The sequence below is a fragment of the Pygocentrus nattereri genome, chromosome 24 (assembly GCF_015220715.1).
Source record: "Pygocentrus nattereri isolate fPygNat1 chromosome 24, fPygNat1.pri, whole genome shotgun sequence".
NCBI classification, from domain to species: Eukaryota; Metazoa; Chordata; class Actinopteri; order Characiformes; family Serrasalmidae; genus Pygocentrus; species Pygocentrus nattereri.
In genome coordinates, this window is record NC_051234.1 from 25,382,558 (window position 1) to 25,406,884 (window position 24,327).

The 24,327-nt window shown below is 38.4% G+C and overlaps 1 protein-coding gene across 1 annotated transcript in view; it reads left to right on the top strand.

The window, feature by feature from the left end:
* zfhx4 (zinc finger homeobox 4) overlaps positions 1–24,327 on the top strand; it is a 348,201-nt gene that overhangs the window by 60,188 nt on the left and 263,686 nt on the right. The window lies entirely within an intron of this gene.

The window sequence follows — 24,327 nt, forward strand, 5'->3', positions numbered from 1 at the left end:
CTGTACTTTTTTCCATTCAGGTCTTTCTCACATCATCTTTCTGAAATTATCTTGCAGATCTCTATCCAAACATCTACTCAAAAACCTTACAAAAGGTACAAGCTGTTTTAGAACAAAGCTGTTTTAGCTGTACAAGCTGTTTTATAACAAAGCTGTTTTAGCTGTACAAGCTGTTTTAGAACAAAAGTTCTAACACTGTTATAGGCAGTTAAATATTCGTTAACACATTCATTCAATTCTGTGCAAAAGTCAGAAACCACTTTTCATTTACTTAACTTCCAGTCAAAATAGTTTTTAAGTGCAAGTTATTTATTTTTCAGGAGATTTTTCTGAGGAGATTATATGTATGATTATCCATTTGCTTAAGGAAATGAAAAACTCAAGGAAAATCAGTGAAAAAATAAGTTTCTGAAACTTTAGTTAAAAAATTGTTGAACAGTTCAGAGAAAATGGAACTCCTAACAACCATGCAGGGCCTGATAGATCAACAAAACTGTCAGCATCATATAAACAGTACTTAAAACTTTCATCTTTGATGGACAGGAAAAAAATTGTTCTCCACTATTCCTTCAGAGCTACGAATAGTGGACCACAGGTGCTTCTGTCTGTCCTTCCACCATGAGAAGACAGCTCAACACTATGAGTCTGTAAGGATGTGTAGCTGTTACTGAGAAAAGGAAATAGAAGAAAAAAGAAGCTTTTCAAATCAAATAAAGAAGCCGCTGGTGTTCTCAGGACTATGGACTGTCTAGGCCAGGGTCCAGACCTCAACATCACTGAAATTGTTTTGAATTACTTGGATTGTGAGAAGCAGAAATGTAACCAACTGATAGCAAAAGCTGAAGAATTGAAAGCAGGTCTCCAGGAAAACAATAAAAGCTGTAATAAGGGTAAAGGGTGGACACGCTAAACACTGAAAAATCTGTCATAAAGTTTAGTTGTTGAGTATATTTTTTTGACCTGCTGCTGAAAAATACATCAACTGATCTCAGAGTTTTCTCTACAGTACAGATCTACAGTACTGCAGATAAGGGAAAAATGCAGCAGAACTGAATTCGATTGATCTAAAGAGATGAAATTTTGAATGGTAATATACAAAATGTGGTGTCAGTGGTGCAAGTAAAGGTGCCTATAAGGAATGTTGTGATTACAAATAACTTTTATATTTTTATTCAGGAACAGGTTTGTATTTTACATTGTTTTGGTGAAAAAAACAGTAGCCTGTATGACCATAGAATTACATTTATTAAAAAATGTATAAGAGAATTTCACTTTTTAGTCAGATGGTCTGATTGATTTGAAAAGCATATGTTCTCAGTCAAGCTCAGAGAACATAAGGAAATTTCAAATGTCAGACATGGACATTAAAGAGTTAAGTGTTAATGCCCACTGCTGTCATGGCTGGGTGTGTGTGCTTGCTGGGGAAATGACAAGAACGCCTTGCGTGCTATCTAACTCCACCATGTTGCAGAGTGAGCCGGCCTGTGGAGCAGAACGTGGCCCAGAGAGGATTAGCTGGGCCTGCCCAGCTCCGCGCCTGCAAATCAACCATATTGTCTTGCCTTCATTTGAATAACAATGCGTGATGTAAGCTGACATTTTTTTGATTGTACACCATCAGGAGCACCATAGAAATACAGTTGTTTAGAGCACGAGCTGGAGTGTATGAAAAAGCCGGCTGGGCAAGGAGACTGGAGATAAGGGTCTGCTGAGCTGGGACAAAGTAGACCTAGGCTTGGCATTGTGCCAGAATAAAAGCTTTGCCCTCTTCTCCGACAGGCCGAAAGGGCCAGCGTTAAATGAAGAAGCATGATGAACACATATCAGTGCAGTTCATATCATTTGTTAATTGATTTGTTGAGGGTAATGCCAGGCAAACTCTCTGTAATCCTGATTAGAGGCCCGAGCCCAGGCCTTTAAATGCATATTGATGTATTGATTACAGTGGGGTGTTGCTTGTGGGGTGTCCTGAGAGGCACCCATCTCACACCTCGCCTGTCGCTGCTGATCAATTGCCAGAGAATTATGGTTTTACATAACAGCTGTTTTCTCTCAACCTCAGGATGATGTCACAACGGTGGCCCCGCTGTTTGGAGCCCCGTCATTATCGCTATCGACTGAACACGCGCGCACCTGCAAATAATGGGGCCCCAGTGATGAGCAGGCATGTCCAAGATGCTTACGCCTCACTCTGGCTAAACAAAGATGGATTTGGGTCATTGTCACCCGTGACCTTATTTCACACTGTGACTGGATTATTGCTTATCTGATTTATGCAAAATTGTCATAGTGTTTTGAGTCAACCGTCTGGAATCTTTGGTGTCTCAGACCTAGCATATGTTGTCATTAAAAGTGGACCACAGCTATGAAAAATGACTTCAGAATATGATGGTATAAATACTAAAGCTGTGAATATTAATTTTATTACTCAACGAGTAATCTACCAATTATTTTTGCAGTAATTTGAGTTTTTTAAGTGGCCATCTATTCAAATGGACTTGTTTGAAGGGAAATTTTTAAATAATGCTTGCAGTCATTGATATGTTAACATACCAGGAGTTGTGATGTGTACAACACAAATATATCAATTTTATGTTCTAACCAAACTGGTGGATGTATCTTCTGAGTTTTTATTTGTAATGTTGGTAATGGTGGTAAAATACTGAAACAATCTGAAACAAAGGTTTCTTTGGATGCTATTTCCCTCCTAACCCCACAAAACATGCGCTTGCCTCTGCACACTAAATGTATTTAAAATCTAAGTTTTAGGCTAAAGTTTTATTGGAGAACTTTCGTAAAACAATATCAGGAAGTATTTTCCTAGCAACCTTATATAATAACCTTCTGTGAGGGAACTTTTAGAGCATTAAGTGCTTTAGATGTCTGGTTGCTATCATAACCACTATGAATAGTTCTGACTCTGTAACTTGCTCTATAATAGAGTGTTGACAGAAATTTTGAGAGTGTAACAAACCCTGCATAGCCTTTAGATAGTACTTTATTGGAAGAAGATATACTTTAAAAATACTTCCTCAAAATAAGTAAATAAATAACGACACTCCTAATAATGTAAAAAGCTCTGTTTCTACTGTTAAAGAATCCAGCAGCAGAATTTCAATTTGACATATCACTGTTGTCGGAAGAAAACCTCCATCTTTGTTCTTTTTCAGTTTTTGACATGATTTGAAAATGACTGTTGTCCTTAACATTGTGTGCAAATTTCTCAATCAATGGATCAAAAGAAACAACCCAAAATATATCTGGTTCCATTGACTTACATTAAAAGTAATGTATGTTTTTTCTTTCCCCTCTAAAGTTCTCAATTTGGAGATACAATGTTTTCTTCCAACAACAGTGCTATGCTTCCAACAACAGCAATGTGCTTCCGACAACAGCAATGTGCTTCCGACAACAGCAATGTGCTTCCGACAACAGCAATGTGCTTCCGACAGCGGCGATATGTTTCTGACAACAGCGATATGCTTCTGACAACAGCGATATGCTTCTGACAACAGTGATATGCTTTGTCACTAACATATCGCATACAAACCACTACCAGTTGAAGAAAGTAAATTTAATTCCATTGAATTTAATTGATTAATCACAACAGCAATTCTGAGTACTCAAAGTTGGGAGGTTTTTTTTCATAGCTGTGTGTGAAAATTTTTGAAAAACGAATGAATAAAGTACAGTCAGTTGATCTAACCATAGCTGTATTACTCGGTTCCTACAAGAAAGAGGTTTGTAAGCTGCAGCACCCAGGAGGAAATGCAGGACAACAAATTCCTCTGTCTTAAAGTCAGTCATGCACAAAATGTCACTTTCTGCCTGCATCGGAGGGTCATTTCACTGTCACTTTGCAGTTGAGGTCCGCAACCTTTAAGGTAATGGTGAAGCATGGCAGGATTATTTCGAGAAAAGCTTACTCCCAGAGCTGGATTCACAGAAATGTCTCAGGAATTAAAATCTTCTTAAAAGTGTAAGATAAAGATTAGAGCAGATACTATCATTCTTCAGAAGCATATTAGTTTTTTGACCTGTAATTATAATTTATAATATAATTTTTTTTATTGAAACAAATATATTCTGAAATGCTGTTTTCCCTAAACAGACACATTTGTATGCAAATATCTATTGGAATTACTTGTTGTATTACTATATTGTCATGTTGCTATGTTTTAATGGTCAACTACTGTTTATTTGCTGAATTCACTATATTGGGGAAAAAGATGGCCTGTACAACAGTTATGGCACATTATATATTTTCTGATACATTTGATACAGTATCTACAGATATACAGTATCTTAAATGCCATGTTTGTTTGTTCACTCAGAAAAAGGACAATGAAAACAAAACATTTGATGTGACTGGAGGTGTGCAAACTTTTGCATATGGCTGTAAAATCATGACTTCTAATAATTAAGACTTTATTTAGAGAATATTTGAGAACTTAATTTCTTACACATTGTTTAAGAACAAATCAAGAACAACTGTTTTTCTTTGATCTTGCATTTAAAATCAGCTTTTGTGATTGACTGAAAAACGCTCCTCGTAATGACTCATGGCAGCTTTGAACAAGCCTCAAAATGCAATCAGGGATGATGACAGTGAGATTTAATGAGATCAGGAACTATCATTTACATTAGCACATCAATCAAAGGAGAGGAAAAGTGTGGTAGTTTGACATGGCGATGAACTGCTTCATGCCCAAGCTGGGATTCATTAATGACTCATTCATTTACATTTTATCAATCCTCCGGCAGCTGCCAAACACAGAGGCCAATTAGTTAATGTGTTTGCTTAAACTCTTCAGACTTCATAATTAGCAAGAAACAGATAATGGGAACAATTCATCAGTTAATGACTAATCAGAACAATAATCTCTACATTGCTGTCAGATAACTCTCAGTGCTCTACACGCAGCACAGCTGAAGGCTCTCTTTCTCTAATTACAGCGGACAGCCCGGCCAGGCATATTTTATGAAACGCGAATAAAGCAATTAGATGTTCGGTTTTGTTCGTAATTAATCCCAGATCAAAGCGTTAATTACCGCTGTTTCGGAACATCTTCCTCTGAGTGGAGAGTTTTCTCGTCAGTTGCTGGGAGCAATATTTTCAGCAAAATTAACAAAGTGTTTTTTTTTTCCCTCCACTCTGTGTGGGAGAGCAACAGAGGGTCTTTCCATTAGTGCCTTTCAGAGTCCCTCAGGTGTAGAGGCTCCATGCTCAGAGCTCACAAAGCGTAGTGTGGGATATGGCACGGCGCCGCTGGCCATGATCAGGCCTTTTCCTCCTACAGGTATCTTTGTTTCTCTCAACCTCCGAGCTGGACACAATAAGAAATCGGTGCCGGTTTTAACACTCCGTATCTGTCAAACGCAGCCGCAGTCACCTCCGAAATATACAGGGGAGGTGCTTTTTATGGCACTTTTGGAGAGTTTTTTTATGGGGTGCAGTAATTGAAAACATGTCTAAATCTAAACAAAGGCCTTTAAATGTCAAGTCAAGGTCAGGCTTACAAACTCTTGTATGTGTTGATGGTACAAGTGTATTACTAGCGGTAGATACAGCATTCAGCACAGTGCAAAGTTTCAAAAATGAGAAAAGGCTGTTTTGTGGAACCAGTGCTGGCTTTTAAACCTCTTTTGATCATGCTGGAAAGTCAAAACAGAGAATTTGTGGTCTATGTTTATCAGGCCTTGACTGATACAAACCTTTTATGACTGTTAATAGTGATTTTAAAGAGCTAAGTAATTAATTCAGCCTGTATTAAGTGACCCTTATTAGTCTTTTTAACCCATCCATGAAGTGAAACACTACATACACACTAATGTATGTATACACACTAGGGGGCACTGAGCACACTTAACCGGAGTGGTGGGCGGCCCTATCCAAAGCAGAGCAGTTGGGAGTTAGGTGCCTTGCTCAAGGACACCTCAGTCACAAGGACACCTTCTTCACATGCACGAACACAATGTTTAACAACTGTTAATTTCGAATTTTTTAGGGAGGGTAAACATCTGTTGTCTGCCCACAGTGTTCAGAGACATGGTGAAGTTCATTGTTAATTTTTATAGTTCACAGTTGTACTTTAATGCTTTAAATGAAGTACTTTAATGAAGACCTGGATATGGGTTGTGAGTTGAGAGACGTTTTGTTATGTATTCATAGAAATAGCTTGGCTATCTGTTGACTTCTAGTGTTTGTTAGCAATGTCAGCCTTGATATACAGAAAATTTGCAGCCTTGCAAATGAAACGTGTTTTGACTAGATGACTACATTTGGGATGAGGGGAAAATTGTGTAAATTAGAATTTTCCCTGAATCGCTCTATTAGAATCGACATTACAATCAGACAGTACATTGAAATCTACAGTAGGTAAAATCTGTTTAAGCTTTGACCAAGGGTGAACAACTCCAGTCATGGAGGGCGTCCAGCTCAGTTTGGCGATTTGCCTGCTCAAATACGCAAGAGTCAACTCATTTGTTAATTGCCAGGTTTAGCAGGTGAGCTTGAGTAGGGAAACTACCGAACTGTGCTGGACACAGGCCCACCAGGAGTGGAGCTGCGCACCATGCCTTTGACCATAATAAATGATGTTATAATTAATAGGGGCTTCTGTTCACAAGCTGTTATTGTTTGGCAGTTTTTTTGTAGAACAATTTGTTGCGTTATTCTCAGGCTAAAGGTTATGTTTGAATTTATGTTTTTCCTTTTTTATTTTAATCATAGTTTTGTTCAGTGGCATATGCTGAAACCGCCATATCTCCAGAAGTGAAGGATTTTCCTCATATAATAAGCCTTTATTATATTTTTTATTACAGTGTTTCGAATTTTTGGTGTTTTATTGGTGGGATTTGCCTTGATACTGACAACTCAGTGGGACATCAATATCAGTGGATATTAACACCCCTCAATATCGGAGTCAGGCCTTGATGGTCCTATACCACATGCTTAATTAAAAATTCAGAAAGACGACTTGCTGTTGTCACCTTCACACCGTCTACCAGGCCTGTGGTGCTTTACATGGAAAGAAACATAGAGTCCTTTGATGGACATCAACCCCATGTGATTCTTCATTGCATGTGATAAAAGCTCATTTCTGCCTTGAAAAAGGTCGGTGGTAGCACATGTTGAAGGTGTTGCATTCACCTTCACCCGCCTCCCACCAGACGAAAGTTGACCTTGAAGAACCACGCCAACGACAAATTCACATTAATGAACTGGCGTGAAACTTGTTACCGAGAGACGGGTGGTGGTGTTGAGGGGGGGACGTGGCGCTCATGTGGGACAAGCAGCAGCGTAAGGCTTCACAGGAGGCAGCACATGCAAAATTGACAAGAGGATGTAGAAAAAAGGAGACTGGCGAGGATGAATAAAACAAATCAGGAGCCTGACTGGAGGTGCTTTAAAAAATTCTATGTCTTCATTTACGCTGGAGAATATAATATAATATCCCTACAGGAGGGCGAGCCAGCCGACGGGCTCCAGTCACAATGCGGGGGGATAAAAAATTAATTAAAAGACGAGGGAGAAAGAAGAAAGAGAGGGTTGAAAATAAATAAGGGCTGTGATGCCAAACACTGGATGTGGTTCTTCACTGTGAAGGTGGCCGGCCCACTGTAAAAAATGGATCACACCCTGCCTCGGAGAGTTCACTTAGATTTTTTTTTTGTACTGGAGTCTATGTATTTCTGGCAAAAACTTTGTCATGGGAGTTGAAAGACACATCTGCTCTTTTTTGGGCCAGTACATAAGTGTGAAAACCATAGGCCTCAGTGTTACAGCAGGCTGGTATGGACATGTAGACCTACCGCCATGATGAAAGCCAATGGGCTCGGTCTTAAGCCTATTAACAGCCTGCACAATGGAGGCCTTTACCCAAAATTCCAAGCCACACCTCTACTGGCCGACAGACGTTGGCTCTGTAATAAACTGTGAAGTGATGCTTTCGTGAGCTGATGCATTCCCACCTTTGGCTAAGCGGAGCGAGGGTCTATCTGGAAACATATTGTGTGTCACGGACGAGTGTTTGCATGTGCTGTGAGACACAGCAGACACACTTGAGCAGACTGTTGAATGACCAGCTTGAATAGCGTATGCATATATACCCTCTACTGGCAGTGGTGAAACGCCTCAGATGGTTGGCGCGTGTCTGACACTCCAGTTTGCATTGCGCTCGTGTGGGCCAGAGAGGGCTGCCATGTGTTCAGTATTTAAATACATATGTATATGTACATGTCAGTGCAAGACTCAGTTGATCTATACATGTTCCACCCAGATGTTTTTTACCAAATGTTGGCAAAAATAACAATCAACCTAATAGAAAAAAAATCAATTTGTAGCACCTTTAGCGATTAATTTCAATAGATTTTTTGTGTAGATAACATTTGTACCTGTAATCAAGCAAATGTTAGCATGGTGACAGATTTTTTTATGTTGTTTCAGATCTGCCTAGTTTTGATTGGCTGCAACAACAAAATCTGAATCGTTAGTGAAGGATTTTAAACTAGAAACGCAATGTTTTGTATTATGACTGCAAACAGAGTGTACAAAAAATAGAAAAAAATGGAAAAGCAATAACAAAAAGTAATAAATATAAACAGTTTACATAAAATAAACTTACTGAAATAATTGTAGTATGTAGGCCATAGTATGTGCCATGTAATCCAGTATCCTTGACAAAGGAGAATTGTTAGTTGTTCTAGGCAATGAATTTAGTTATTTTTTCATTGTTACTTACATTGTCATATGTGAATTTTTTACCATTTCAACAACTGAGGCTACAGATAGCGTTAGCATACTTAGCAAGGTAGTATTTCTACTTTTTTCATTACCATTAAAATTATATCTAAAGTCTTAGACTTTGACACTTTGCTGTAGGACTGATTTATCTTTATTTTTGCCCAAAACCTTTTTGCACATTTTTCTTATCACACCATTTTAAGTGGCCAAAATTTGCATCCTTATTTGAGTGGAATTTTTGCCAGTGTTCTGTAAAGTGCATTCAGCATTGTAACAGTTGCTATTAAAGGAAACTTTTGCAGGTGCACTTTGGATATGTTAGTTGTACAGCTGGTAAATTAGCTCCACCGTTCTTAAGAATATTTAAAATTTGATTATATTTAGATTCTCTTTTATAGCATTTTATAGATTTAGATTCTTTTGGATTACAAGATCCTAAGGACTTGGAGGGTCTCCAAGTTAGCAAATCTTTAAAATGTTGTCTGAAGTATTTATTGGATGTCAGGTTTTATTGCAGGTAAAACATGAACGTGTTTAGTTTCTTCTTAGTAATTGTTTTTCCTCAGCAGCCTACCTAGGTTTGTCTACCTAGCCTACCAAACTAAGCGACAAATCCTTTAATTTGCTCAGAACAAAGTTAATGTTAAATGCTTTTTTTGGCTTGTTTTGCATAATTAGGCTTGGAGATATCTCCACTGATTTTCTCAACATGCACTGTGGTGTTTTTATTTTCTCCATTTTTTAACCCTAAGGGAACCTTATGGACCTGCTGAGTATCAAATTGGCTGATGTATTGCGATACACATCGGTCACACTAATATAAATTTTGTGGAGGCTCAGTGTGGCACCTGAGAGGACAGAAGAGCAATGAGGTCATTAACTCTGTCCTCAAGGTAAGGTACAGTTTTAGGCAAAACCCACGAAGCCATGTCTCCTCATGACCCGTCTTATGAAACCCGAACCATGATGTAGAGTGCAGGTTTGTCAAAATGTCTGCAAATTTGCCAAGTCTAAACTGGAATTTTGTGCCATGACTTATTTGACCTAATGATCTAGAACATTGAAATTGCTCCACCCCAAAGGCAATTTTGGAGGCGCAGTGGGCCGGTTTAAATGGTCCGTGGTGTGCATCCACATACTCTTCCACCCCCCATCTATGTCTACCCAAATGGAGGCCGGTGTGATGCACTTCCCCAGTGGCAAATGGTGCGCTCTCTCTTTCTCTCTCTCTCTTTCTCTCTCTCTCTCTCTATTAGGACTTAAGACTCAGTGAATGTAAGAGTCTCTATTGTGGCCAGGTCCAGGGCTGAAGTGGCAGAAGCCTCAGCTGATATTCAGAGTGAGGACGGATGAAGGATGAGTCTCCACTGGGTCCATTGAAATGACCATATGTGTTCCAGAGAGCGTGGTGTCATTGGGAACACAAAGCTGGTGCTCATCAGTGGAACAGATTGTAGGCAAGAGGAGAGAGGCCAAAGGTGAACATACAGGCCACTCTTTACTCCTCTAGTGGTTTAAATGACAAACTGTGTTTCAGTATCAGCAGTGATGACTGGCTAAAAATTTAGTTCCATACATCTCACTGCATATGTGTGCATATATGAGCACTATATTGCAGCAGAAATGTCTTGGAGGACATCATAAAAAAGAAAGGTATTTTCAGAATGATCGCTTTGTTTCTCAATTTGTATTGTTTTATAGAAAATCTGACATAAAAATGCTCTCTCTTAGAAACACACTTAACAAGAGGGTTCTTCAGTGATTCTTTAGTAAAGCCAGTGGTTCTGTATTAAACAAATTCATGCTTAAATGGTTCTTTGCATGGTAAACAGTTCTTCTTTTTGGTTTTCCTTTTAGGTTTTCCTTTTTTCCTTTTTGCAATTGATTCTATATAGCATCAAAAAGTGTTCTATTGTTATGATGTCAAGCGTTTAACGGTAGGAGAACCCTTTTGGATGGTTTATCATAATGAAGCCTCATTTTAACACCATTTAAAAATGACAGTTGCATTTTACATTGTGTGAATATTTCATGATAAATTGACCCATAGAAATGGCCCAAAATTCCCAAAAATTTTTTTATTCCACTGATTTTTCACTTTTGCATAATTGCTTATGGTGTGAACAGAGTGATTCAGAGTGGTTTGTGAAACGTTTTGTTTTAGGAAAACTTATCCAGTCAGAATTGTTCACAGTGGTGGTGATGGGAACCAGACGTCCAAACATGTTTTATGCCTCTACAAGCTACATCACAGAAACCTTTACATAAAATGGTTATAAATATGCTGTCTGATTGCTGAGACATTGTTTTACAATAGTTTTGAGACTATGTTTTGCCATGACATGTATTTTTAGGTGCATTCATGGCAGAGAAGTATATGTAGGGAGTTAAAAGAGGGGCAAAAGAGAACCTAAAGAAAATACTTATTTTTATCAACCACTTTTTTACCTTTAGCAGCATTACATGTAACACACTCGTGTAGGTTCACTAATCATTTTGGATAGTGAATAAGATTGCTATGTTTGCATTGTAGACATTGTGACCGTTGGCTCCTGTCACTACCACTGTAAAGAAATCTGAGTGAGTTGCATTACAACGAACCATTTTGCATCAAACCATGTTAAATGGCTTTGTTTATATCTCAACAATTATATTTTGAAATAAGTTTTTTTTTTTCATTTTTCTGTAAAGTTGCAATTTGAAGGATACAATAAATTGGTATTACAAGTCATGTTTTTGGATATTTTTGTTGTTTTGCTGCAAAATCCATCTTGCGAAACAAAGTAGTGTTGAACAGTTATTTATTTCTCTGCTTAAATTAAGTGGTGAACTTCTGAACTTGACTGCAATATATGAATGCATTTTTTTTTTAAAAATCAGAAGATGTCAGATCTCAGTAAATCAAATCCTATGAAAACACTGCTTTTAAACATGTCTGTCCTTATCTACAGCTGTTCTTTGTTTTATGTTAAAAATGAGCACCACTGACTTGGTTCATTGTGATCTGAGTGTTCCAGCGTGGCTTGGGAAAGTTAGCAGCGGCATGTCACTGTCTATTAAAGGCCCATCTTTCAGATGTGTTTGCACTTCAGTGAAAGCGCATTGTTTACCCCCTTTCTCTAGCAGACTGCCTCCAGGTAAAGCCAGCCATACAAAGGTTGCATGATTTTTTTTCCTACGAGCCGAAGATGAAAAGCCAGGTTAGCTCGACGCTTCTAATAACAGTTCTAATTTTGTCCCTGCTGCACATTTGAAATAATTAGCAGAAACACTGCAGGCAAGTTTTTAAAAGATCTGCTAGGCCGTTAATTTTATTTTCATTTATTAGCACATATTTCCTGGAGGTATTTGGACTAATGAGGCAAACAAATGAGTGTGATCTTTATACATTCTGTCAGTGAATTATTGATTTTTTTTTTAGAATATACTTTTCAGTGAAGACAATAGCGTACGCAGTCTTTTTCACAGTAGGACAAGAGTAGCTGTCTGCCATGCCGTCATTTATTTCCAGCTCATACGGCTGTTTAGCTGAATGTACGGTCCATTGTGTGGGAGAAAGCTCTGTGTGAGTGAACCAGAGCAGGTCATAAATTTGCGTCTGCATATGAGTTCAAATCTGGCAATGTGCAGCATATGACTATTTTCATTATGGAGCTGCAGCTTGTAATGAAAGAGGGGGAAAAGCCACAATATACTGCAAAATATAACTAAGCAACATTTCACTGAGAATATGTTTAATTCATAAATCAGCCTGGCATCTGGGTTATTCCCCCTAAAGGGAACCAAAGGCTGTGCCTTTAGCTAAAGTCCTCATTATGGTTTGTTGATTGGGCAGAAACGGAGAATACAATAACAGTTACGGGAAAAAGTCCTAATCGGTCAGAATTCTGGCTGGCAGTGACGGCAGTCCAATATAATTACGAGCAAAGCAGAGACTGAGGGCCTAGCTGCTTCACTAACCAGTGATTTGCACCTCTTGACAGTGCTGTACAGGGCAACAGCAGAATGGAGAGATGTGCTTGTTTCTAGAATTCAGCCCAAATTACGGAGGCAGAAGGTTTTCGTTCTGTCAGTGTCACTGAATATTATAGACGAGTGTACCTTTGGTTTTTAACTGAGTGTGTGTGAATATGTAGGTGGATGTGCCATATCCATCTCTGTGCAGACATAAAGTGTCGCTTTCTGTACTGTATTATTTTAGTGCTGTTTACTGTACACTGTACATTTTATAGCTGTCATATCAAAACAATTTTATACCATTTTACTATATAAATTACTGTGCAAAAGTCAGAGACCATTTTGCATTTATTTAATTTTTTGTGAAAACACAGAAGCCTTGAGGACTAAATGTGACACCCATTGTCATGACAACTGACATAACCCTACATAAATGTTTATAAAAGCTTATTTTAATAGGCATCATCTGTCATAAAGGCTATTTTAGCTAACTGGGATCAAATTTGGCAAATGTAACCTTTATAGCAAATGATGCTTACTGGAATAAGCATTTCTAAACATTCATGTAGGGTTATATAGGGTCATGACAAGCTTATGTAGGTGCCATGTCCACCCATTGTCTTTATTACAGCTTCCATTCAGTTTTTCAGAGAAATCTGCAGAGATATTTTTCCACATATTAACTTCAGCCTTAAAAGTTAATTGCATTATCCACTTTTCAAAGTGCAAGTAATTCCAGATATATTCAGTGATATTGAGGTCTGGACTCTGGGGTCAGTCCATTATTCTGAGAACACTAGAAGCTTCTTTGATTGATTTGCAGATGTTCTTCTTTTTCAATTCTTTTCCTCAGTAAGGGCTGCTTGACAGCTACACATCCTTTTAAGAACCATAATGTGTAACTGATTTTGTCCTCTCTCTCACAAAGATGACAGCTTTAAGTAGTGTTTATCTGATGGTAACAGCTACAGTACAGCTACAAGTCGTTTCAGACCCATAGCGTTGAGTTGTCTTTTCAGGATAGAGGTGGTCTCTTCTTTTGTACTGCAAATATGAGCAGGAAGAGTGGGAGTGAAACACAAACATTTAGACATTTTGTGTTTTGCTCAATAATTTTAAAAATGTGTCAGCAAGATACAACAGTATGTTAGCAATTCTACCAAAAGTGACTTACGCTGTGTCAAACAATGGGTCAGTTGCAGCAGAATAGGGGACAGTTGTGACAGTTGCTGGTAAATTGACACAAACACATTTAATTTAATGCAGTTCTATATTGTTTGAACCAACCCAATTACATAAAAAATATATACCTTAAAGTAAATGAGATTAGCGATGCTCTGTCAGATTCTAGGTATCTGTGAATAATAAATAAACTGTTTTGAATAAATAAAGTCTTCAGTCTGGAGGCTACACTTCAGCCAGCTAGCTCTTGATGTGGGTTATTTATCTGTTTTACAGTGATGGTATTTTACAGCCACCAAGATAGTGATTAAATAACGTAGGTGTGAATTCTATGAATTCTGCACTCAATAAAAAACAAAATGGATTTCAAGGTAAATTTTGAAAAATATCAGCCAGATTGCCAAGACAGTTCACAGATGTCATTGCTATGGGGAAACAAGAAAGTGACCAAGAGCACATCCTGCTTGAACCTGCTTGAACCTCCTTTGGAGGTTGAACCAACCATGGGTTGTGCAGTTATATATATATAATTCAAAGCCAGGTAACTTCTGCATGCATTCTGAAATGTCCTACATTCTGAAATGTCCTACAAGCACTGCATCAATAATACTGTTACTCTTTTTAATCCCCTTTTTTTCTCTCACCAACATTTATAATGACCTGTGAGCCAGACAAAAGGAGGAGAGGCCAGTGTCTCAGCGGTATGGTCCTCCGACCCTGGATCTGTGACAGTGATAAAAGAAGATAGATTGCACATAGGCCACACAGGGGTGACCTAAACAGCATTTAACATTTGCCTCCCAAGGTGTTTGTGATGAAATAAGAAGGGACTTTTTTTTTTGAGAAATTAAATTACATGTCAGTGCTCTGTCCAGAATGCCGAATAGAACAGACACTTGTCAGTGAACCTAAATAGTAGAAGTTCACGACAGTTCTACGTTTGATTGCTAACATGCTACGAAGGCTATTGACGGTATCGGAGTTGACAAAGCGGATTTGCTTGTATATTATTGTCAAGTGTCCTTGCAGTAAGAGTGGTGTGAAGAGGAGTAGGATGTACACACTCGTGCCACGTAGAAAGCAGAGCCACATGGTCCCGGGGTTTGAAAGACAGTGCCCTTAAGGAATGAACAGAATACTTTTGACAGTAAGCGTGGAGGCCTGTTTAAATTGCTGTTCACCAAGGCCTTTCTCCACATAGACTGAAGTGGATCTCAAGACGAGCATTGGATTTGCACTGGTTGTGACCTCTGGGTCTGCTTGCATTCATGCAAATGGACTATTTATCTTTCATTGGCCAGGGTTGCTATTATATGTCTTGAACCAGATCCGCTATGAAAGATCAAGACAAATGGATACGTGTGGCAAAACCTAAAAATATGATCAGAATTTTAAGAGTCTTTTTAGAGCTCGGTTGCACCTAAGCTGACCTTGCCCAGTTTCTGTATATCAATAAAATAAAAGCTGTGTTAGAATCAATGAAAAATTGAGATCACAATCAATGAATGAATGAAAACTTTGTAAAACTCAAAGAAACAATTACTGATTATACTTTTTTTGATTCCTTTATTATCTTGCAACAATAAAAAAGATACGTTTGACTTTTGAATTTATTTCAGTTTTCTGCAGAATTAAAAGTGTAACAAAAAGTGAACACCAGAAGGTGTTTTGAATTGGTGGTGCTGAGATTTTTAACAGCACATATGTGCCCCACACAGTGAAAATCACACATTTTTTATAATGTTTATCAAATATATGTTGCAGCATACCTTAAATACCTTTAAATTCCTGGCATAAGCCTGTATACTTGCTTAGAAGTAGTTAAAGTTACACAAAAAACACTATAAAATGATAGTATATTACTGGTTTCATAAGGCACTACAGTATCTATTTGTAAGATCTATAACACACTGTAAGAAGGTCCTGGTATATTTTTTGGCATCAGGACAGATCCAGGTTTACATCCATGTAAACATTTGTTGTATATAATTATTTTCACTCCCCAACAGCTCTGAGAAATGATGCTGTATTGAATGCAAGAAAAAAAATATTTTCTAATTCTCTGTATAGTATTATGTATTGAATGGAATTTCCTTAACATTTCATAACACAACTCACTTCACTTAAAGTCTGTAGCTATATTCATTAGTGTCTTCGATGTTGTTATGAACAGATATTATAGTGCGTTATGAAACCTGACTTTGTGAAGTCATATACATTTGCCTTATATGTTATGCATCTAATTACAACTAGTAAAGAACAATTATACAAGCTTGTCCATATTATAAGGCATTATGTATGCCGTATAATGCCTTATTAGTTCGTTTATAATGTATTATGAATACAGGATTCATAGAAAGTGTTACCAGCTGTTGCAAATGAGCTGAGCAGCAGTTGGTCAGATTGTTGAAATGCAGTGTGGTACCCGGCTGGTCACGTCCGTAGTCAAACACTAGACATTCAACAGTCTAACGCATGTAGAGTGTGAGATATAATGGTCGTATAATAGAATAGTGTTTAAAAAATAATATTCAGCCATATTGGGGCACAGATCTAGCCTACTGTTGCATACACTTTCACTCTGGGTAACTACATTTAGATGTGTTTTAGCGATACTAAGCGGCCAGCAGAGCAGAAAGTAATTCAGCTCACTGTAATGAAAATGTGTTAACCTACACAGCATACAGCTACTGCAATCTTTTGGGGGGGGGGATCAGTCTTCAAATACTCATTAGTGTTTTGGAACGAATGCTTAAATACTCATTTTCAATACTTTTAAAACTGACAACCTTTGTATTTTCATGATTAGCTATAACTTTATGTATGTTTGTTTTAGATTTGTTTTGACGTGAGATGTACTGTAACACTATGCAATGTAAAGAGACAAACGAGACTGGATTTTTGCTTACCTACACATGATACATAGCATGCTCAAGATGCAAATATTTTAAAATCTTAGTTTGGTGACATGTTTTCATCATCCGTTTACCTGGCTTAGTTGATAGCCACACTCATATTCCAGTGCTAACTTGATCCAAGTTCAGTTCCATTACGGATGAAAAAACTTCAGTAGGTGAACATAATCTTTTTTCATGACTGACGACATAATGAGTTATTTCAATGTTTTATACTTAATAGGTATAGGTGTATGACCGTTCATCACCAGCTAAAACCGTTTAGCTAGCCTGCTAGCTGTGTATGTCTCCATCTCTCACTAAACAAGTGACTGAGGACTCACTGTTCTTCTTTACCTGAATGACATTCAACAGTTAAAACAGTAGCCAAACAAATCAAGATTTATTGGGCTATTTTTCTTTGCAATTTTAATATTTTCTACTAACTTATTTCAGTTGTCCAAAGAAAAGGGCTGACATTGTGTGGGAGCGTGGCTATGTTCAGCCTTTAGCTAAGATTAGGTGAGTGTTTTTTTATTTTCCCGTTTTATGATGTGGTTTATTGTTTAAAAGAGAGATAAATAAGATTCAAACTCTGAAAATGATCAATAATCCACATAAATGTTTGACCATTCTGGTGGGATGTAAGAGTTAACAAAAGACAAAGCATCTGTATGCTGAATAAGAAAATAAATGTCAACATAATGAACAAATACTCAAGTATTCTAATCATTCAGGCCTGCCCTGTTATATCAGTTCATAAAATATTTTCCCTATTTTTCTGCTCTGCCCTGAAACAGTACTGGTTACTCACTCTACTAAGTGAATAGACAGCGTGTTGTGTGTGCGCTGTGGCTTGTGAATGCCCCTGCGATTGGTTCATTGTAGCAGAAATCCTCGTGGGGAACCGTGCCACTTCCTGAATCAGATAATGCTCCTGAGCTTACATTGGGCCGCTTCCATGTTTAACTAAAAGTGCCTTACATCAACTGTTATGGCTGCGGGAGTGTCTCCTTGAGCCATAGACACAGTGCATCTGCTCTTGGCCTCGCGGGCCATTCATCACAGCATATTTGAGTTTGCAGCTCCACAGCGCTTGCTGCAGAGATCCTTTCATTATCAATCATTGCAGTTTTTAGATCGTCTGCCGCAGCTCCTCCAGGCCCTGCGCTTGATGGTTTTGGGATGATAATCTTATCTACCACATTTGCTAGAATATTCTGTTACATATCAATTTCAGCCATTTTCTCATCATTCCAGTGGCTCCAAGAAAATAGAATTATTTGTGCTTTCAGCTCCTATTGATTGGTTCCGAGTTGAAAAAGTACTGGCCATTATGTAGTACTTATGCTATCCTGTGTTAAAATGAGTTTTAAGGATATATAATGCATAAATATCCCTTTATAGTCATAAACAAATGGCTGCATGCTCAGGCAGCCATTACTGTTAGTACCTTGCCCATATTGTCCTTTTAATCGTGTGTTTTGACATTTGGAAGGATGTTTTCTTCCTACTTTGAATACCCGGCCTTGCTAACGCCGAAATGTAATGTTTCTCAGAATGACTCATGCCTCATTGATATTCGACCTCTTTCTTTTTTTATTTTTGCCTGCAAGGAAAGGGCTGCTGGAAATATCCAAACAGTGGTAGTGATTGAAAAACCACTGTAATTTATAGATGGACCCCCTCTTCTTCGCTCGCAAGCGAGAAGTGCATTACTCTGTGATTCTCAAACAAGCTGCCTATGACTTTGAAAGTGCTCAGAAAAAAATCAATAAGGCCTGATCACAGCTTGTGCTGTAAGTCCTCTTCGAGACTCGTGCTTGGCCAACCTTTAGCCCTGGGCCACCGCTGCATCTTGGAACAGGTTCCTTTTTTGCTCCTCTGCGTAAGTCCGAGCACATAACCTCCCCTAAATATAAATCAGGTCTGAACCGAACAACCAGCTCACAAGCATCTGGTCACTTATGATCAGAAGAAACATGCTCTTGTGTATGTGTATGTGGAGGGCCACAGCAGAGCTAACGTCTCAGGTGGAACTTCAGATGAATGGTGACGTTGCTCAGGGGAGCACGCCTGGTGTAGGACCACAACAAGCAAGGGGGGTTGAAAGTGCCTGGGGCTCTTACTCATCAACAGAGGGACCACTTTGGACAGAGAGCCAAACATGCCAGGCAGCGCCGTCCCTAGTCTAATAAATAATGCTGGTTGTTAATAATGAATTAATAATTATACTCCTTCTTTCATCTTTGTTGACCAAGCCATGCTGAGTTTTATGGGCCTTAGCATGTCCAGTGTGGCCTGACTGCCACAGGCACCGTCCAGTTCCTCTAAGCACCACTCTGAAGACTGAGCTAGGCCTTTACCATGGGTACAGTGGTGGATCATCTGTTCGTGACGTTTAAGGTTTACCAAGAATTCTTTAAAGGTCCATCACTTGAGCATGTACACAAAAGATGTCAAGAAGAGCTCTTTGGATCGAAGAGCAGATTCCAGAGAAGTTCTCCTTTGAAAGAACCTTTTGATCTTCAAAGAACCATTGCTGTAAATGAGAAGTGAGCGTGAAGAACATTTTTATGGTTTACCTACACAAAATGGAAAGGAATAGAATTGTCTGTTTAAGACTAGAACCATTTAGGAACCTTGATGTTTTAGAGCAGGGGAGCTCAATCCTGGTGCTGGAGATCTACCACCCTGGAGAGTTCATATCCAGCACACCTGGCTCTAATTGTCAGATGCTCCTAAAAGCCTTCATTACCTGGATCACTTGCATTAAATTAGGGTAGGAGCTAAACTCTACAGGGTGGTAGATCTCCAGGACCAGAATTAAGCACCCCTATTTTAGAGTGTGGGTTTGCATGATAGCCCTTGTAATGAAGTAGGTTCCAACTCTGGTCCTTGATAATCTACATTTATATTTTAGTGTCCTCTCTAAATACATACCTTTTTAAACTCAAGAAAAGCTCAATAATTAGTTAAATATTTAGGTCAGGTATAAATAAAAAATTACTGTTAACTAACAAATGAACAATTTTTTGACTAATGCAATTGTGTGCATGAGGGAGCAATAGGCGGTGGAGGTGCATGGTGGATGGTGCAAGCTTTCAATAACTCCTGAGGTGCTCTCAGCAAAAGCTACTCCCAGTCTTGGCGTTTATGTTGGTTTTAACTTGGGATAGGAAAGAAAACTAACGTAAAGTCTAACCAAATGTAGACTTTAGAATTTTAGAGTACAGAACTTGCAGTAGTCCAGTCTTATATTTTAGAGACATTTGGGGGTGTTTTAATTTTTGTTCATATAATCATGGATACCATGGCTTAAACGAGACTGGGTTCTTATGTTGAGGATCTGTAATACAGTTTTGGACCATTTATTTTCTGTGCACGCTGATGCCTGGCCCCACCTTGCAGTACTATGTTTGATGGAGGTTCTGTAAGCAGTGCATTGATGTGGAAATTCAGTTGATAGGTGTGCTCCTGTGTGTACATTAATTATTTTAGAGTGACTTTGAACTTGCCTCAGTCAGATTTTGGAACCAGAACTATCTGTTTTGTAACTGCTATTTTGATGGGTTGCATGCTTGATTTTTTTTAGCTTGCCAGCTAACGTTGGTCAGTTATCTCTCAAAAATATTTGAAAATCTGCATTCTTTGTCAGGTGTGTTAAAGAAGGCACTAAAGTTTTAAGGACAGGGGTACTCCAGGCCACATTATGTTGACCCCATTTGCTCACAGATTCTCAAGTAGTCAACAGGCCTAGGAACACATGTCTCCACTGGTCATGTTCAGCCAATTCACATGACTGACTAAATGCAGCTGCTCAGGTTCAGCCTGCATGTCCAGCATAAATTAAAAAATCAGACGTGGGTGGGATAAATGTTAATGTTACATGGTCTTTGACTGATGGTAGTAATAACTGCAATTAAGGCAAGCTAATAATGGCCATTATAATTTAAACGTTCGATTTTTGATTGGTAAATGAGCTTACCAATCAGCTAGAGGTCAGTACAGGGAAACAGGGGAAAAAAGATACACAAAAACTGCCAACTGAATGTTACTTGGGTGAAGCTGAACAGCTTGGATTTGCCTATATAAGCACCATCCATTGTAACAAGACATGGTCTGTTTGGTTATGTGGATCTGAAAGTACACATCTGAAAGCTTATACTGTTGAAATTTTATTAAATCTTTGAAGCCTTTATGAAACTATTGTGTACTACATTTGTGTAACTGCAGTTTTTGGTATGTCTCTCTTTGTGTTTGTCTCTTCCAACCAAATTAAAAGGTTTGGTTGAAAGCTTTTCATTTTGCTCAGTACCAGGTCAAGAAAGTGGGCATTTCTGACAATATTTTGCCTCCAACCACCGTCATGCTCTTCATGACAGACCTATTGCACAATAAAACTTATGCTTGCCATGTACAGCTTGAATTTTAATTTGATCCTTCCCTGTAGAATAAGCCCACGGCAGTTTAATTACTTTCTGTAAAAACTTTCTGTTCTTTGTGTTCAGAACTGCATTATGTGTGGGACGGAGGAATGTGTGTGTGTTTACGTGTGTGCTCTGGCAGAAGAGAAGGCAAGGCGTTGTGGTTGTATAAAGGTTAGTGCCGTGTTTAGTTGTTGACTGGGAGAGCTGGAATGCCAGTGTCTTAATGAACCCTCCAGAGAGCCCAGCTCAGATGGAGCAGGTTGAGTCTGTGCTGGGAGGAAGGCTGAAATTAGTTATTTCACCAAATAACCTCTGATGAAAGCCTGCCTTCAACTGCCTGCCTTGTCACCAGCTCCTCAAGACAATAAACCAATTAGATGGAACTGCTCTCAGGGCCATATTCTCCCGTGGTGTGAAAAAAAGAGAGAGAGGTAGAGACTGAGAGAGCGAGAGACGGGCAGGAAGAGAATTAGCTACTGTGTGGAAATGCTTTGGAGTCGTTTCTCCTTTTGTTTTTCTAAACCTTTGCGTTTTAATATCAGAAGTGCAGTATTTTAACATGTTCGTTTAAAAGTTTATATTCACCATTTACTATACTACTGACCTGGACTATGTTGTTGTAGGTAGTCAATACTAAGCATGTTAGATACATCAACAAATTGGCCATAATACAAACATTATCCTGATTATGTAAAAAACCCTGAACTCTATCCTAACAGTGTGACCTTGCACATGCATACAAAATATGTCAAAATATATCATTTGAAATGTACAACACACTGAGTTTCTACAAACTTTAACTCTAAAAATAAAAATGGAAAGCAGCAGTTTGCAAGTCTACTCTGGTCTGTTTTTAAACAAAAAGTGTCTTCTTAGTTTTTTTCTAATATATGCTCATTCTGAAATTGATCAAATTATAGACTAGGAACTTTGTGAAATGTTTGAGGAGGTGATTTCAGTCATACTTGGATATAAAAGGAGCATTCAGAAAAGGCACACCAGTTTGCCAGTAAAGATATTTGGGAAAATATCTTTAAAAATAATCTGTCAGTAAGGCCCAAAAAACGTAACTGAATGACCATGTCCTTTGTCCAGAAATGTCGCCAACTTCTCTGGTCTTAAGCTCATCTTAAATGCACTGATACACAGTAGAAACTATCAATGCATTGATACTGTGCTCATTTACTCCTATTCAGCCTCGTAAAAATTCACTGGTACTAACATCCGATACCAGCTGATACCATATGACGTTAGCCAAGGAATACGCTGCCGCACTCATGAATAAATGCCAGTGAACACAGAGAGATCTTTCTGTCTCTGTGGTGGTTGGATACAAAGCCACTGGCTGCTTTAAACGGCCAGATGTACACTGTGTGATCTTAGTGGGTTTTTAAAAACACACAAACACAACCGTTTCCCAAATATTTGTGGATACACGTAGGCTAGCAGAACATATGCGAGAAGAAGTCAACATTTGTCCAACTTTACTCTGTTTGTATATAATATATATTCTATTACATATAATATACATTCTGTTACATATAATAGAATGGTGAGGTATAAACGTAAAAAAGTTTATTTTTTAACTGTGTCTAAAAAAACGGCTGTGGAGAGATTGTATTGTCCTGCCATCTACATCGCCTGATTTTAGTAAATAGAAGCACTGCTGTTGCTCAGTTTCCCAGTGTGTTTGCTCAGTACTCAGACATGCAGCATAGATTTTTGGCTGGTTGAGCGGTAGTTGAATGTCCTCTGAAGCTAGATGACATTCAGCCAGCCAAAAAGACTTTAACAATACCAGTTGTGAACTGCTTGGGTTTGCCTCTGTTGTGAGTCCTGCTTGTCACTGTGCTATGGAGACTGTTGTAGAAAGTAGTGGGCATCAAAACTATGGAATGTCCTTTATGAACAGCTGTCCAGAACCTGTACACTGATGTGGAACAAAACCTGCTCTTCTGTAAAGCAACGCTACTTCATCCAAGGTTACTAATGTAGGTTAGCATAGCTAGCTAATGCACATTGTTTAAATCAGCTATAATGTAATGATTCAACTATCAACAACAGTAACACTAAAAACTACTTTATTCTAAGTAGGTAATTCATTATGATATTGCACTCAGTATCATACTCATTCTTGAGAGGCATGCACTGCGGTCTGATGAGTCAACTTTTCAGTTGAAGAGTTTTCAAAGAAGAAAAGGATTTTCCGGAGTGTTATAAGGGTGAAGTTCAAAAGCCAGCATCTGTCATGGTATATTAGTGCTGGTTGGAAGGGATAACTTGCACATCTGTGAAGGCACCAATAATGCTGAAAGATGTATACACATGTTGGAGCAACATATACTGCCTTTTATAGAACATCTAGGGAAAATCCATGCTTATTTAAACTTTTCAGTGACAAACCATATTCTGCATCTGTTACAACAGCATAACCGGAGAAAGAAGTCCAGACTATTCTCCCACTGAATGCATGTGGCTCGTTATGAAGCGCAAAATATGCAAATGAAAGCCTGTATAGTTGCACAGCTGAAGACTTGCTTAACAGAAGAATGGCAAAAAATTATGCTTTCAAAAGAAACTGAATCGATTGGTTTCTTCAGTACCCAGACAATTACTAAGTGTTGTTAAAAGAAAAGGTGATGTAAACTAGAGGTAAACATGCTTCTGTGCCAACTTTTTTGGAACGTGTTGCAGGCATCAAAATTTGGACTGAGCGTATATGTAAAAAAAAAAGTATTTGTGCTCTTGTTTCCAGTTTCATACAGAATTGACTAATCACTATTTTCTGTTTTTAATTAGCATTTAATACACTGTCCTAATGTTTTTGGAATTGAGGTTTCTATGTTTTGAATTGTGCACAATTTCTCGTTCTGTACTGTTCTGTAAAGCTGGCTCAGCCTTACAGCAGTTGCTATGAAAGAACGCATTTGAGGGTGGAGCATAGGTCAGTTCTCACTGCCAGCCAATGATTCTCCTTTGGCTTCTCTTTGTATTTTGTGCATAAAACATACACGTTTTTTTGCTGATGAAAAGGCCTTTTCACTCTGCATTGAAATGGCTCTCACTGTAATATTTCAGAAACTACTTTCTCTACCATGGTTCTGCATTTTATTTGACC